The sequence below is a fragment of the Nematolebias whitei genome, chromosome 21 (genome assembly GCF_014905685.2).
Source record: "Nematolebias whitei isolate Nwh7 chromosome 21, NemWhi1, whole genome shotgun sequence".
Classification (NCBI taxonomy): Eukaryota; Metazoa; Chordata; class Actinopteri; order Cyprinodontiformes; family Rivulidae; genus Nematolebias; species Nematolebias whitei.
The window spans coordinates 6,282,889-6,296,952 of record NC_056518.1 but is presented as its reverse complement, the minus strand read 5'-3'; positions in this window follow the sequence as shown (position 1 = coordinate 6,296,952).

Here is a 14,064-nt window from a genome sequence, read left to right as displayed (position 1 = left end):
CTGGCTGTGCTGGGGTGGGAGTGGGGGCTTGGGGTTCTGGGGGCTTGTCGCCCCCTGGCTTGGGCCTGTGGGGATCGGGGATCTTGGGCTCTGGCGGGCGGGTTGCCAGGCTCTGAGCCGGCTTGTCTCTGGTGCCCGGTTCTGGGCAGGGGCCTTCGGCTCGCTGGTAAGTTGTGGGTTCAAGGGCTGGGGAATTGGGTGTTTGGGGGCGTGACCAGTGGCCCCTAAGAGGGGGTAGTTTGACCCAGCCTAGGTGTCTAGTGTGCTATGTGTTTTGAGAGATGTCCGAATGAGGGGTGGGTGTAGTATTTCTTCTGGGGAGGGGACTGGGTGGATGTCCTTGAGGTCGGCCCGGGACTGTGCATGGCCGACTGGCTGGCCCCTTTCCTGTGGTGGGGGCTCGCTCCCGGTGCTTCCTGGCTCTGTCGGCGGTTGGGCGGGCGCTCTTGGCCAGGTCGTCCTGGTGGGGTTTGGCTTCCTCTGGTGGCGGGCTGACTGCAGTTTGTGGGGGTCTTGGCGGCCCTTGGGTGTGTGGGCCGCTGCTACTGCTTCTGGTGGCCCTCGGGGCTCTGTCCCTCTCTGGTCTGGAGCTCAGCGGGCCTGGTGTTCGGTCCAGATGGAGAGGTGTTTTGGCCTCAATCCCTGGGTGGACCTTGGGGAGGGGGGGGGGGGGAGCTGTTGGGTCAGTGGGGGAGCTGACTCCCTGTGGGAGCATTTGCTCTTACAGTTATATTTCTCCCCATCCCTCACCATGCACCTCCACCCTCTTCATTTCAATTCCACACATTTAGGGTTGTTTGGGCTCGGGTGTGCTACAACAATTTTACATTTCTATTGGCCATAGCCACCTGGGGACTCAATTTTATTGTACACCTTAGACATTCCCTCATAACATCCTCATGACATTCACATATAGGAACGTGAGGTGGGCACTATGGCTATGGGTGGTGGGATGACTTTACTCTCGCCCCCTGTGCCTGTGCTCACTTACAATGGTTGCATTTAGCCACTAGGGTTTGGATAGAGTTGGGGTGGAGGGGAAACTGGCATCATGCCAGCCTTTTCTCCTTCTTCTTTCCTTTTTAATGGCACTATACAACAACACACATCAACAGTACATCTAGGGGCGGGGGTGTATGTGTCGGGGTCTTATTCTCTTTTTTTTTTTTTTTTCCTCACCCCCCTGGTTCCCTAACTGCCATTCCGGGGATGGGGTCCGGGAGAAGGGCAGGCCGTCGGGTGTTGACCAGGACTATGTGGGGGTTCAGGGTCTGGGGGATTGCCATGGGCAGTGCTGGCGCTGTGCTCTCCCTGGGGTTGTTTGAACCCCCTGAGCTTGGCTCTTGGGTGCCATGGTTGGCCCGCTGGCCGGGGCCTGGCAGGCGGTCGGCTGGGGGTGCGTGCTTGGTTGTTGGCGGTGTGTGGGGGTGGTCGGTGGAGTGACCTCTGCGTGCCGGGGGTGTCCTGTCGGCTGGGCGTAGCATGGTCTTGGATATTGGCTCCTTTCCGATCGAGAATGAATGGGTCTACCTCCTGGGTTTGGGCATGGGCTGCCCCCTGTAGAGGGCGGGTACATGCCTTGGACCTGGGGGGTATAGAGTGCGTATCGGGAATAAGAATGAAATGTATCGTTATTGTATGTCTTTGAGTGAGTGAGTGTGAGAATGAGGCTGGGACTGTGTGATTGTTTCTGTATATGAATGGGTATTTGTTAGGCCGAGACTCGGACTGCCCCCTCTTTGATACAACTGGGGGTGCTTGGCATCGCGCCCCTATCGCGCGGCCCCCTGGTGGGGTGTGCCCTTGCCTGCCGGCACGCTTGGGGCCCTTGGTGTCGGGGGCTGGGCGCTTGGGCGTGTGTCGGCTCGGCCTGGTGTCTGCCTGGTGGGGCTCAGGTCCTCTGGCCCTGTCGGGCCTTGCCCTGGGTGGTGTGCGTCCTTGGTGCCCGGGCCTCCGTGCCTGGGCCTGGAACTGCATCGGTGCGGCGGGGCGGGTTCCGGCGGGGGCCTATGAGTTTGTCGCTGTTGGCCCCGGGGGGTCACTGCATGTGGTCGCTGGTGGGGATCTTCCGGTTCTCCCCTGTGGTCCGATCTGGGGGGTGGGTGAGTGGTTCGTCCTGTGTGGGTGGCCCTGGGGGCTCCGCGGTCAGGGTCCCTCCTGGGGTCTTAGGCTCTGGTCCCCCTTTTTTTGTCTGCCTCTGGTCTTGGGGGTCGGGTCTCTGCTGCTTCACGGTTACTATTAAATGTTCTATTAGAGAAGCCTTATACACTTATGCATGCTCACAACCACACACAAATAGATGCAGAGATGCTTATGTAGGCTTTATATGTAGATATATAGATATATAGATATGTATGTGAATGTATATTCATGTGTATGTATGTATGTATATAGGCGTAGGTATGGGTATATATATTTATAAAAAATTACTGCAAAGCCATGAATATTTTAAAAAACCTACACTTGATAATCACTAGAATACATATTTCATAATAATGGTGTGGAGAGGATGGCTGTAAGGGGAGAGGGGAGGCCATCAGAAAAAAAAAAAAAAAAAAAAAAAGAATGCTGCTACTCTCCTTTTAACTGGTACCAGATACGAGAGCACATCAATCCAGTTTTAAAATCACTACATTGGCTCTCCGTTCGTTTCCAGATTAATTTTAAGGTTATTTTATTTGTTTTCAAATGTCTTCCTGGTCTCGCCCCACAGTATCTGTCTGACCTGCTCTAGCCCTACGTTCCCTCAAGCTCTCTCAGGTCAGCAGATCAGCTGCTGTTGGTTGTTCCAAAGTCCAACAAGAGGCTGAGAGGTGACCAAGCGTTTACAGTCAATGCCCCTAAACGGTGGAACGAGCTGCCTCTGACATCACTTCCTGTTTTTAACTCTTCTCTGAAGACACTTTTTTTTTCTCTTTGGCTTTTAACTCAGCTGGAAATGTTGGTTTTACTGTTTTTAAGTTATTTGTTTTATTGTTGCTCAAGGGTCCAGAGAGGGGCAAATAAGGGTGGAGGCAGGTGTGGGTGTTTCACTTTTTCCACCCACATTTTGATGTACAGGGAGTTGAATTGGCAATCATCCGATCACAGACCCACCTTCTTTAACCTCTGTGGCACCATTCCCAGTAAAAAAAAAAGGACTGTACTTATATAGCACCTTTCTATCTTATCAAGACACTCAAAGCGCTTTACACTGTGCCTCATTTACCCATTCATACAGAACTCTACTAGATCTCTACAAAGCTTAATCAGAATTTTACATCACATTCATACACTGATGGGACACACATCGGAGGCAATGAGGGGTTCAGTGTCTTGCCCAGGGACAGTTTGACATGTGACTACTGGTGGAATCAAACACCCAACTCTTGCATTGGAGGACGACTGCTCTAACCACTCAGCCACATCCGCCCATGATGTATGAAAAATACTATCAATGTAAGGTCAAAAAGTGTTATATTTTAGACAAAAATGTTTTTGTTTGCAGCTAAAACTGCTCAAGATGAATATACAACTAAAAAACACATAGAGATAATAAGTTGACGGTATTTTATCACTCCACTGAACAAAATGAATTTTTATTTATTTTTTCCTCCCTGGCTCTCATCGAGGTGGCTGCTTCTGTCATCCCTCCCCTGTTTTACCTTCTTCCTGCTCTGCTCTCTGTGTGTCTGAAGGGCCTAGTTCACATCTCCCGAACATAAATTAAGAAGATTATGGATTTGGTATTGTGGGCGTTCAACTCTATTGATAAGATTTTCTCATCAAAGCGACATGGTCCTAGAGTACTGGTGTGTCCAGCTGATACTCACGCTGTGGGGTACGTCATGGATTTGTGGGGAGTGTGGCAGTTGATGTGCCTCTCAGTTCTGTCTCAGGAGGACGTTGAACACATTTACATATTTGGAATTATGATAGCAGGGACTCTGCTTTTTGGCATCGGCGGGGCTCTGTTTTATCGACTTTTGAAAAAGACATTGGCAGCAGTTTCGGCCATGGAAAAACTTCAGAGTCAGTGTGAAGGTTTGGTCCGTGTAGTAGGAACTTTAAATCATCTGGTTTACGAGCTTAACCGTAAGTGGAGGCGATTTATAAGAATCGCATGTTTTAATTGTGCTTGCTGGTAGAGTTTTTTGATGTCTCAAAATGTGTCCTGACAGACAAGATGTGAAAGATCTTTTTTTGTAATACCACTATCTACCCTCATGTTTCTCCCCCTTTTCCTATCTAAGATTATTTTCTGATAAGGATAAGGAGGCCGCGCTTTCTATAGTTGCAGCTTCATGCACTATGCCCATCTTTCAGACGACTGTACGTACATATTTCCATTGTATCTTGGTGCAAGGCCAATAAAGTTTATTCTGATTCTGATTCTGATGAAGCATGCCATTGTTAGACAAATCACTGTACGTCCCAGCTGTGTGCACTGACACCATGGTTGCTCTCACAGTATCAACCAAATCAGGTTGGCTGCCACACAAAGCATATTATCAAACCCCAAAATGGCTATAATATGGTAGAGCTGTTGTCTATCATAGAGAAAGCCACCAGATCGAATCCCATCCCGGTGGCCTTTTTGGGTCGAGTTTGCATGTTCTCTCCATGCTGCGTGGGTTTTCTCCGGTTTCCTCCCAAAGACCAAAAACATGCATGTTAGGCTGATTGGTAACTCTAAATTGTCCCTAGGTGTGAGTGAGAGATTGAATGGTTGTTTGTCTCGATTGTCTCGATGTGTCCCTGTGATGGACTGGAGACCTGTTTCTTGCACAGTGACTGCTGGACATGGACACCAGTGACACATCCATCCATTATCTTCTGCTTGTTCCGATGTCGGGTCACGGGGGCAGCAGCTTGAGCAGGGAGGCCCAGACATCTCTTTCCACAGCCACCTCTTCCAGCTCTTCTGGGAGGATTCCAAGGCGTTCTCCGGCCAACTGTGAAACATAGTCTCTCCAGCATGTCCTGAGTCTTCCCCGGGGTCTCCTCCCAGACAGACATGCCCGAAGCACCTCCCTACGGAGGCGTCCAGGGGGCATCCTTACCAGATGCCCGAACCACCTCAACTGGCTCCTCTCAATGTGGAGGAGCAGTGGTTCTACTCCGAGTCTCTCCCGGATAACTGGACTTCTCACCCTATCTCTAAGGGAGAGTCCAGCTACCCTGCGGAGGAAACTCATTTCAATCGCCTGTATCCACAAACTCATTCTTTCGGTCACTACCCAGAGCTCATGACCACAGGTGAGGGTAGGAATGTAGACCGACCGGTAAACAGAGAGTTTTGCCTTACAGCTCAGCTCTCTCTTCACCACAATGGTACAGAGTCCGCAACACTGCTGACACTGCACCAGTCCGTGTGTCAATCTCATGAGCACACCCTCCGGTCCCCCTATTTGAATAGAGGAACCACCACCCCAGTCTGCCAATCCAGTGGCACTACCCCCGATGTCCATGCGACGTTGCAAAGGCGTGTCAACCAAGACAGACCCACAACATCCAGAGCCTTAAGGAAATCAGGGTGAATCTCATCCACTTCCGGAGCCCTGCTGCCTCGGAGCGTTTTAACTACCTCAGTGACCTCAGCCACAGTTAAGGATGGATAAACTCCAAAGTCCCCCAACTCAGCTTCCTCCATGGAAGACGTGCTGGTGGGATTGAGAAGGTCTGAGAAGTATTCCTTCCACCTCCCAATGACATCACTGGCTGAGGTCAACAGCTGCCCACCTTCACTGAACACAATGTTAGTAAAGTGCTGCTTTCCCCTCTTCAGCCGTCTGATGGTTTGCCAGAATCTCCTCGGAGCCAATCAAGAGTTGTTATCCAAGGTCTCACCGAACTCCTCCCACATCTGAGCTTTTGCCTCAGAAAGAGTCAAGGCTGCGGACCGCTTGGCCCTCCAGTACTCCTCAGCTGCCTCCGGAGTCCCACTGGCCAACAAGGCCCGATAGGACTGATGTTAATGTTAGCATTGTTGTTCAACTTACCCCCACTAGTAACTGATGGGTTAGATGTGTCACACCCACCAGAAACTAGTGGTTTTGTTAGTTTATTTCAGTCAGCTATCTCAGTTTATTGTTCACCAAAACTAGAAACTTTATCATTTTGTCTCAAGTTTTGAAATGGCAGGAGTTGTCTCTTCTTTTGACTTGTTCTTGCAGTTTCTTCATATACAGAAGGTACAGGCCTTTAACTGAATGGTTGCCTTTAATTAATAAAGATTCACTTTTTACACCTTATTTTGGTCTGCTTTGCTCTTGCAATAAATTAAAACATGTAGAAAATAAAACTGAGAAACACCACAATGAGCACTGCAAAACCATATCTTTACTTTCATTTTTGTGGTGATCACAACCAGCTCCACATTTCAAGAAGTTGCACATTTTAAGTGACCAGTTGAAGACAACTTTGCATGGTTACTGTGGAGAAGGATCTTGCACAAACACCTTAAATGTGTGCTATCTTACTTCCAGAGGAAGCTTTCATCCAGACCTAAAAACAAAAGCCATGACCCCCAACAGACTTGACCCCCCCCCCCTCAAAGGTCAACTGCAAAAAAGAAACAGGAATGCTACACAAGCTTTCAGTGCAGAAGGCAGACACAAACACAGTACCCCTTGTTATCTGTGTCCTCAGCATGCAACCTGAGGGAAGACAGTTATCCGTTTTGATGAAACGTCTACTTCCTGCTTCCTTCTTCTTCTTCTAGTATTGTTTTATGGCGGTTGGCATACCAACTGTTAGGTGCATTACCGCCACCTACTGAGCTGGAGTGTGAGCAGGAGATATACACGCAAAATAAATAAATAAATAAATAAATAAATAAATAAATAAAATAAAATAAAATAAATAAATAAATAAATAAATAAATAAAAATTCTGTGAAATTACTTAACCTTGATACCTCATCTAAATTCTATCTATTAAATTTGTTTGTTTCAAGAAAATAATAATTTGATTTTTGACTTTATTATCATCACTACTAAAAATGTTATTAATTGTAAATTTTATATTCATTTCATCCATTTCTTTTTGGAAACTTCTTCTTTCGAATTCATATCCAGTACATTCCATAAAAACATGTTGTACTGTTTCAGGGAGATTACATTTGTCGCATAGTCCCGTTGCATGTTTTCCTATTACATTAAGTGATTTATTGAGACCTGTATGTCCTATTCTGATACCGGTCATTATTGTTTCTAGTTTCTTATTCCTTCCTACTTTCTTTGTACATCCTACCTTTTTCTGAATGTTATATAAATGTCGTCCTGTATCGTTTATGTCCCAATTTTCCTGCCAGACCTTTCCAACATATCTATTTATTATCATTTTACATTCCACTTTACTTAATGGAATTTTATAGTTTATATTTTTAGATTTTAACGTCTGTTTTGCAAGAATGTCTGCACCTTCATTGCCTTCCACTCCCACATGTGCTGGGATCCAAACGAAATCTACTGATATTTCCCTCAAGTGAAGTTTATATAGAATGTGGTAAATTCTGTCAATTATGTCTTGTCTTTCTGATTTGCTTGATTTGATGCTTAATAAGGCTGCCATACTATCAGATGCAATTACATATTTTTGATCATTATATTTTTCAATCCATTCTAATCCCATGATTATTGCTAATAATTCTGCTGTATAGACTGACAAGTTATTTGTTGTTCTTTTCTTCATCTCTATATTGTGGTTTGGGATGTATACTGCTGCTCCTGTTAGTCCTGATTCTGGATCTTTTGATCCATCTGTAAATACTATAAGTTTATCCATATATTGTTTATGAAAAAATTGATGCACTAAGAAGTTTTCTGACATATTTTTCCCTTTATTTTTTATTAACTTATGCAATGATAAATCGACAGAAGGATAAATATATAACCAGTGAGGAATACACGAGTGATTAACTGTTGGACTCAGGTTTATTTCATGTAACCCTGCATATTGAGCTTTTATATTACCTATCCAGCCAAAACTATAAATATTTGTTTTTTGATGTTCCCAACATTCTTGCAATATACTATTTACTGGGTGCGATTGGTCATGTCCTTTAATATTAATCCAGTACACTAACATTTGTTTTAATCTTCTTATTCGTAAAGGCATTTCCCCCATTTCAACTTGAAGAGCTGAAACTGGTGATGTTCTAAATGCTCCACTGCATATTCTAAGTGCTTTTGATTGCTCTATATCCAGAAGCTTCAGATTAGTTTCTGCTGCTGCCAAATAGCTGATGCTGCCATAGTCCATTGTGGATCTCATAAGTGATTGATATATATTTACTAATGCTTTTCTACTTGCTCCCCATTCCCTTCCTGTTAAACAACGCAATATATTATTGACATTTTTACATTTTATTTTTATTTTTTCTATATGTTGTTTCCATGTTAGTTTTTCATCGAATATCATGCCTAAAAATTTTATATCTTTAACCTGTTCAAGATTTTGACCATATAATTTTAAGGAGATAGATTTATGTTTTTTAGAAAAGCAGATAACCTGAGATTTTGTTGTTGAAAGTTTAAAACCCCATTTATTGGACCATATTTCAACTTCATTGATTGCCTTTTGCATTTTATTCTTAATATATTCTAGATTACGACCACGAATCCATAAAGCTCCATCATCCGCAAATAAAGATTTACCAATTCCAGGATCTACTTTTTCAAATATATCGTTGATCATTATCAAGAATAATACTGGGCTACAAACACTACCTTGGGGAGTACCATTCTCCACACTACATTTATTCGAAAATTCCTTTCCCACTCGCACTTCTATTGTTCTTTCAAATAAAAAATAATTTATATAATTAAATAGCTTTCCTTTTACCCCAAGTCTTTCCAGTTTTATTAATAAACCTTCTTTCCAAACAGTATCATAAGCTTTTTCAATATCAAAAAAGACTGCAATAACTGATTCTTTATTAGCTTGTGCTTTCCTTTTCTCAGATTCGAGGCATAACACAGAATCCAGTGTATCTCTCCCTTTCCTAAATCCACTTTGATTTGGTGTTAAAAGTTGATTAAGTTCTAAATAACAATATAGCCTTTCAGTTATTATTTTTTCCATTGTTTTCCCCAATTGTGAGTTTAAAGCAATTGGTCTATAGTTTGAAGGATTTGAAGGATCTTTACCAGATTTTAATATTGGTATTATGATTGAATTTTTCCATGTAACTGGTATTTTACCACTGTCCCAAATTAAATTAAATAAGGTTAATATTGCTTGAGTAGACTTATCACCCATATGTTTTAACATATCATAACAAATATTATCTTTTCCAGGGGATGATTGTTTTGTACTACTAAGAGCTCTTTTAAATTCAAATAAAGTTATAGGTAGGTCCATCTTCTCTTCATTGACTGGTTTTCTGTCAACTATATTTGGATGTTTTTTAATATATTGTCCCTCAACTCCCTAACATTCTCTGAAATATTATCAGAACTATGTATTTTAACCAGTGTTTTAACTAATAATTCTGCTTTATCTAAATTGTTTATTGCAACAGTGTTTTCTTGTTTGATTATTGGGATTTCATATTTTTTAGTTATCCCATTCATCCTCCTTATCATCCCCCACACATCTGATAATTTTGTTTCTCTCCCTATGGTAGAGCAGTATTTTTGCCAGTATTCTCTCTTTGCCTTTCTTATTGTTCTCCTAACGATTGCTTGTTTCCTTTTATAACATATTAACTTTTCAACTGTATGCTGAACTTTAAGTTGTTTAAATCTTTTATTCCTTTCTTTAATAGCTTTTTTGCAGTCCTCATTCCACCATTCTTTTTAATTCTACTTCCTGTACTTTTAGGTATTGTTTTATTTGCAGTCTGTATAATTAATGATGTTAATTTTCCATTAAATTCTTCAACATCTTTAATACTTTCTTTAATAATTTCTCCACATTTTGCTTCTATCTGATCTTGAAAATGTATCCAGTTTGCTTTACTAAATTGCCACCTAGGTACTTGAAATGGTTTTCCTTTAAGAACATCCATTCCTATTTGAATGATTATTGGATAATGGTCACTGCCAAGTGTTGTTTTGTTTATTACTTCCCACTGTGTAATTCCTGCAATGTTATTTGAGGTAAATGTTAAATCTATTGCTGTTTCTGTGTTCTTTGTGATATTATATATTGTCCCTGTTCCATTATTTATGCACACCAGTCTGTTATCTTCAATTAATTCCTCTATGTTTCTACCATTTATGTCTGTGTGATCACTTCCCCAAAGATTACTGTGAGCATTGAAATCTTTACACCATACAATTTTCCCCTGCTCCTGTCCTCGTACTATATTCAATGTTTCAGTTTTTAATTCTTTACACTGATTATAATAATTAATAATGATTATTTCGTCCTTACCTGTCCATATTTTAATAGTAATGTATTCATGATCTTTCCCTATATTGATTATACTGTAACCTATATTATTTTGTACAAACGTCATTATTCCTCCACCCCTTCCACTATCTCTATCTCTTCTGATGGCAGTGTACCCATGTAAAATATAATCTAATCCTGGTTTTAACCAGGTTTCTTGAATACAGATAATATGAGGTTTCTCTTGTAGTTGTGATATGTAATGTTTAAAATCTTGTCCATTTGATATAAGACTTCTTGCGTTCCATTGAAATATTTTCATGATCATGTAGAAGTACCACCTTCTGACTGCACTGGTGTTACTCCTTTACCTATCATATTCTCTACTGCTTCCCAACCAAGGTCTTTCACATCTAGATATTTTTCTGCAGCCCTCACGATAATTTTAATCTTTTCAGTTTTCTTTACTGTTTGAGCTGAACAATTAATCACTTCTACCATAAACAGCACAAAATCCTTTTTGTTCACTATCATTGAATCATTAGCTATTTTAGAGCATCCATCACACGCCTTTGGTTTTATGTTTGGTGTCACAGTTGGTTTTGGTCTCTCTGCTTGATTTGGGATTCTTTTCACGGCTTCAGCGTAAGTAATCCCTTGAGCTAGTTTAACTTTTTGGATCTCCTCTGCTCTTTTACTGACTTGACATCCACGGTAAGCAGCAGTGTGTTCTCCCCCACAGTTACAACATTTAATTTTTGCTTCTTTTTCACATTTCCCATATTCATGTTCACCCGCACATCTTCCACATCGTTGTTTTCCTTTACAGATCGCTGCTACGTGACCAAATTTCTGGCATTTAAAACACCTTAATGGAGGAGGAATGTATTGTTTTACATCATAGCTCATATAACCTATGAAAATTTTACTTGGTAAACATTCTCCTTCAAATGTGATCAAGACTGAGAAGCTATCACATCTTTCTCCATTTCTTGTTGTTTTCAGACGTTTAATTTCTCTCACTTTTGCTCCACGTATATTTTCTTGTATTTCTTCATTGGAGATTTTTAAAGGGACTCAACTAATGACTCCTCTACTCATTTTTTTGTTTTCAACAGAACTGCACTGAACTTTCTTCTCTTCCATTTTGTTGATCTTAATTGCCTTTCTTTGTTGAATGCTGTCTCTGCAATGAACAAGAAGTGCACCACTTCGCAAAACCTTAGCACTTCGGACTTCACCTATTAGTTTGCTTATTAATTTGGTTAGTTGAATTGGGTTCCACTCACCAAAAGATTCTCCCTCTTGATTTAATTTAATAATAACTTTATACTCATCTTTTTGTTTCTCAGTTACTACTTCATTTTCCTCATCATTTTCTGGGTTTGACATATCTTCTGCTGATGTCTGCTTTTTCCGCTTTTTCCTGCTTTTTGGAGCGGCTACCTTACTCCAATCTTCTACATTTCTACCACTATCTTCTTCCATTTCTTCAGACTCACTTCCTGATCCAAAATTACCCTCTGTAACCTCCTGCTCATTCACAGCCCAGTCGCTGCCAACCGCCTTACCAGATCGCTGACTCATCTTGCTCCTGAGTCCTCCTGACTAGCCTCGTATCCTTCCTGCTTCCTGTCCTGTTGTTGATAATTTGAGCTGCTCAAGTAGGACAAGGCTTATAAATAAATACCAACAAATGCAGCTGAGAACAGCCTCTGCTTATTTGAGAATGTCCTGAAAACATCAATTAGTAAGACAATAATTGTGGTGAAGCAGGAGAGCGTGGAGGAAAAGTAGAATTGGGAAAATAAAATATTAAATATGTTTCACATGACTCACAGGCTATTAAGTCTGCTCCCATAAACCATGATGTAAATAAAATAAAAAATCAAATTTTATGTCTTGAACCACTTTGGCTGTGGCTGCCTGCCTGGAAGGAGTTGACGGGGGACAGGACAGAAACCATCTTATTGTCAGCAAACTGTTTGGTCCACTAAAGGAGTGTACTGCTAGTGTAGGGGGTTTCTTCTTCTTCTACTTCTTGTTTTATTGGCGGTTGGCAAACAACTGAAGGAAGCATTACCGCCACATACTGGTTAGGAGTGTGGACCACATGCCAAAAAAAAAAAAAAAAAACCCTCTTTCCTTTTATATCTTATTACACAACCTACACCGTTTTAAAAAATCAAATATAGCTTAATAGCCTCTGTTTCCTGAATCTTTCTGCAATAAATCACTAATGTCTAATTTCATTTTCATTTTACTAAGATGTCTAATCAACTTGTTTCTTTGAACATGATATCTCCTGCAATGCAAAATATTGTTTTCTATGGTTTCCTCTTCTCCCCACTCACGCCCCTGTCTGATGTTTCCCTATTAAACATAATGTACTGTTCAGCCCAGTGTGCCCAATTCTGAGTCGTGAAATAATTGTTTCTTCTCCTTTCTCCAATTTTCCTTTGGATTTTATAAAACCACCGGCCTTTCCTTTCTTCTTCCCATAATTTTTGCCACTTTTCTTTCATTTTTTGTTTTATTATACCCTTTATTTATGTTATACTAAACCTAACATTAATATCAACCACGTCCCGACTAGTGCTCTCCTTAGCCATCATGTCTGCCTTTTCATTCCCCATAACCCCGTGATGTGCTGGAACCCATATAAAATTTACTGTAATCCCCATCATGTTGATCCTATAGAGTGTTTGTTGTATTTCAATTAATATATCTGGTCTACTATCTGACTGGTTGTGTTGCAAACTGGACAATGATGAGCTAGAGTCTGAGCAAATGATTGATTTTAATGGTCTTACCACTTCTACCAACTGAACTGCTAAAAGTAAAGCGAGCATTTCTCCTGTATAAACTGATACTCCATCACTAACCCTTTTTTCCTACTTTAATATGAAATTGTGGTACTATGAACGCTATCCCAATTTTATTAGTTGTATTTTTAGATGCGTCTGTGTATATATGTACATAATTATAATACTGGTTAATGTATTCCTGTACTGTATATTTATCCATAGTAAAATATTTATTCTTGTTTTTCTTTTCTAAAAATGAAAAATCTACTATTGCATCAAGAAGGTGGTATTGTGGGTAATGGAACTTTCTGACATATATCTAGTTGATCTAATTGTATTTCATTAACTTTGACTTTTATCATCCACCCAAAGCTTTTTATTTTTTCCTTTTCCCAACCTGATTTAAGTAAGCACCTCTAATGTTGGATAATCATTTCTTTGTCCTTGTAAATTTGTCCAGTAGTTCAAAGATAGCTGTTTCCTTCTAAATTTAAGAGGCATTTTTCCCATTTCAACCTGTAATGCTGCTGTTGAAGACGCTTTAAAAGCACCTGTACATATTCTTAGTGCCTGGTATTGGATATTATTTAACTTACTGAGGTTTGTATCTGCTGCTGAATTGTAACATATGCACCCATAGTCCAATACTGACCTAATTAATCCAGTATAAATGGCTGTCAATGAATTTCTATCAGCTTCTTTTGGCCAGTGGCTGTTTAGTTTCCCGATGTAAGACTGATCACAGCCCTCCTGCCACTGAACAGCATACACAATAATACTCTGTTTGTGCTGGGGGACTGGATCTTTGGGATGAACCAGTCTTTGCCGTAATGTATTTTGGGGTTTAAAAGCCACTGGGACATTATGTTTAGAAAATAAACGTCTCAGTTTCTCTGATACTCCCTCAACATACGGAATGACCACTGGTCTGGGTCTGG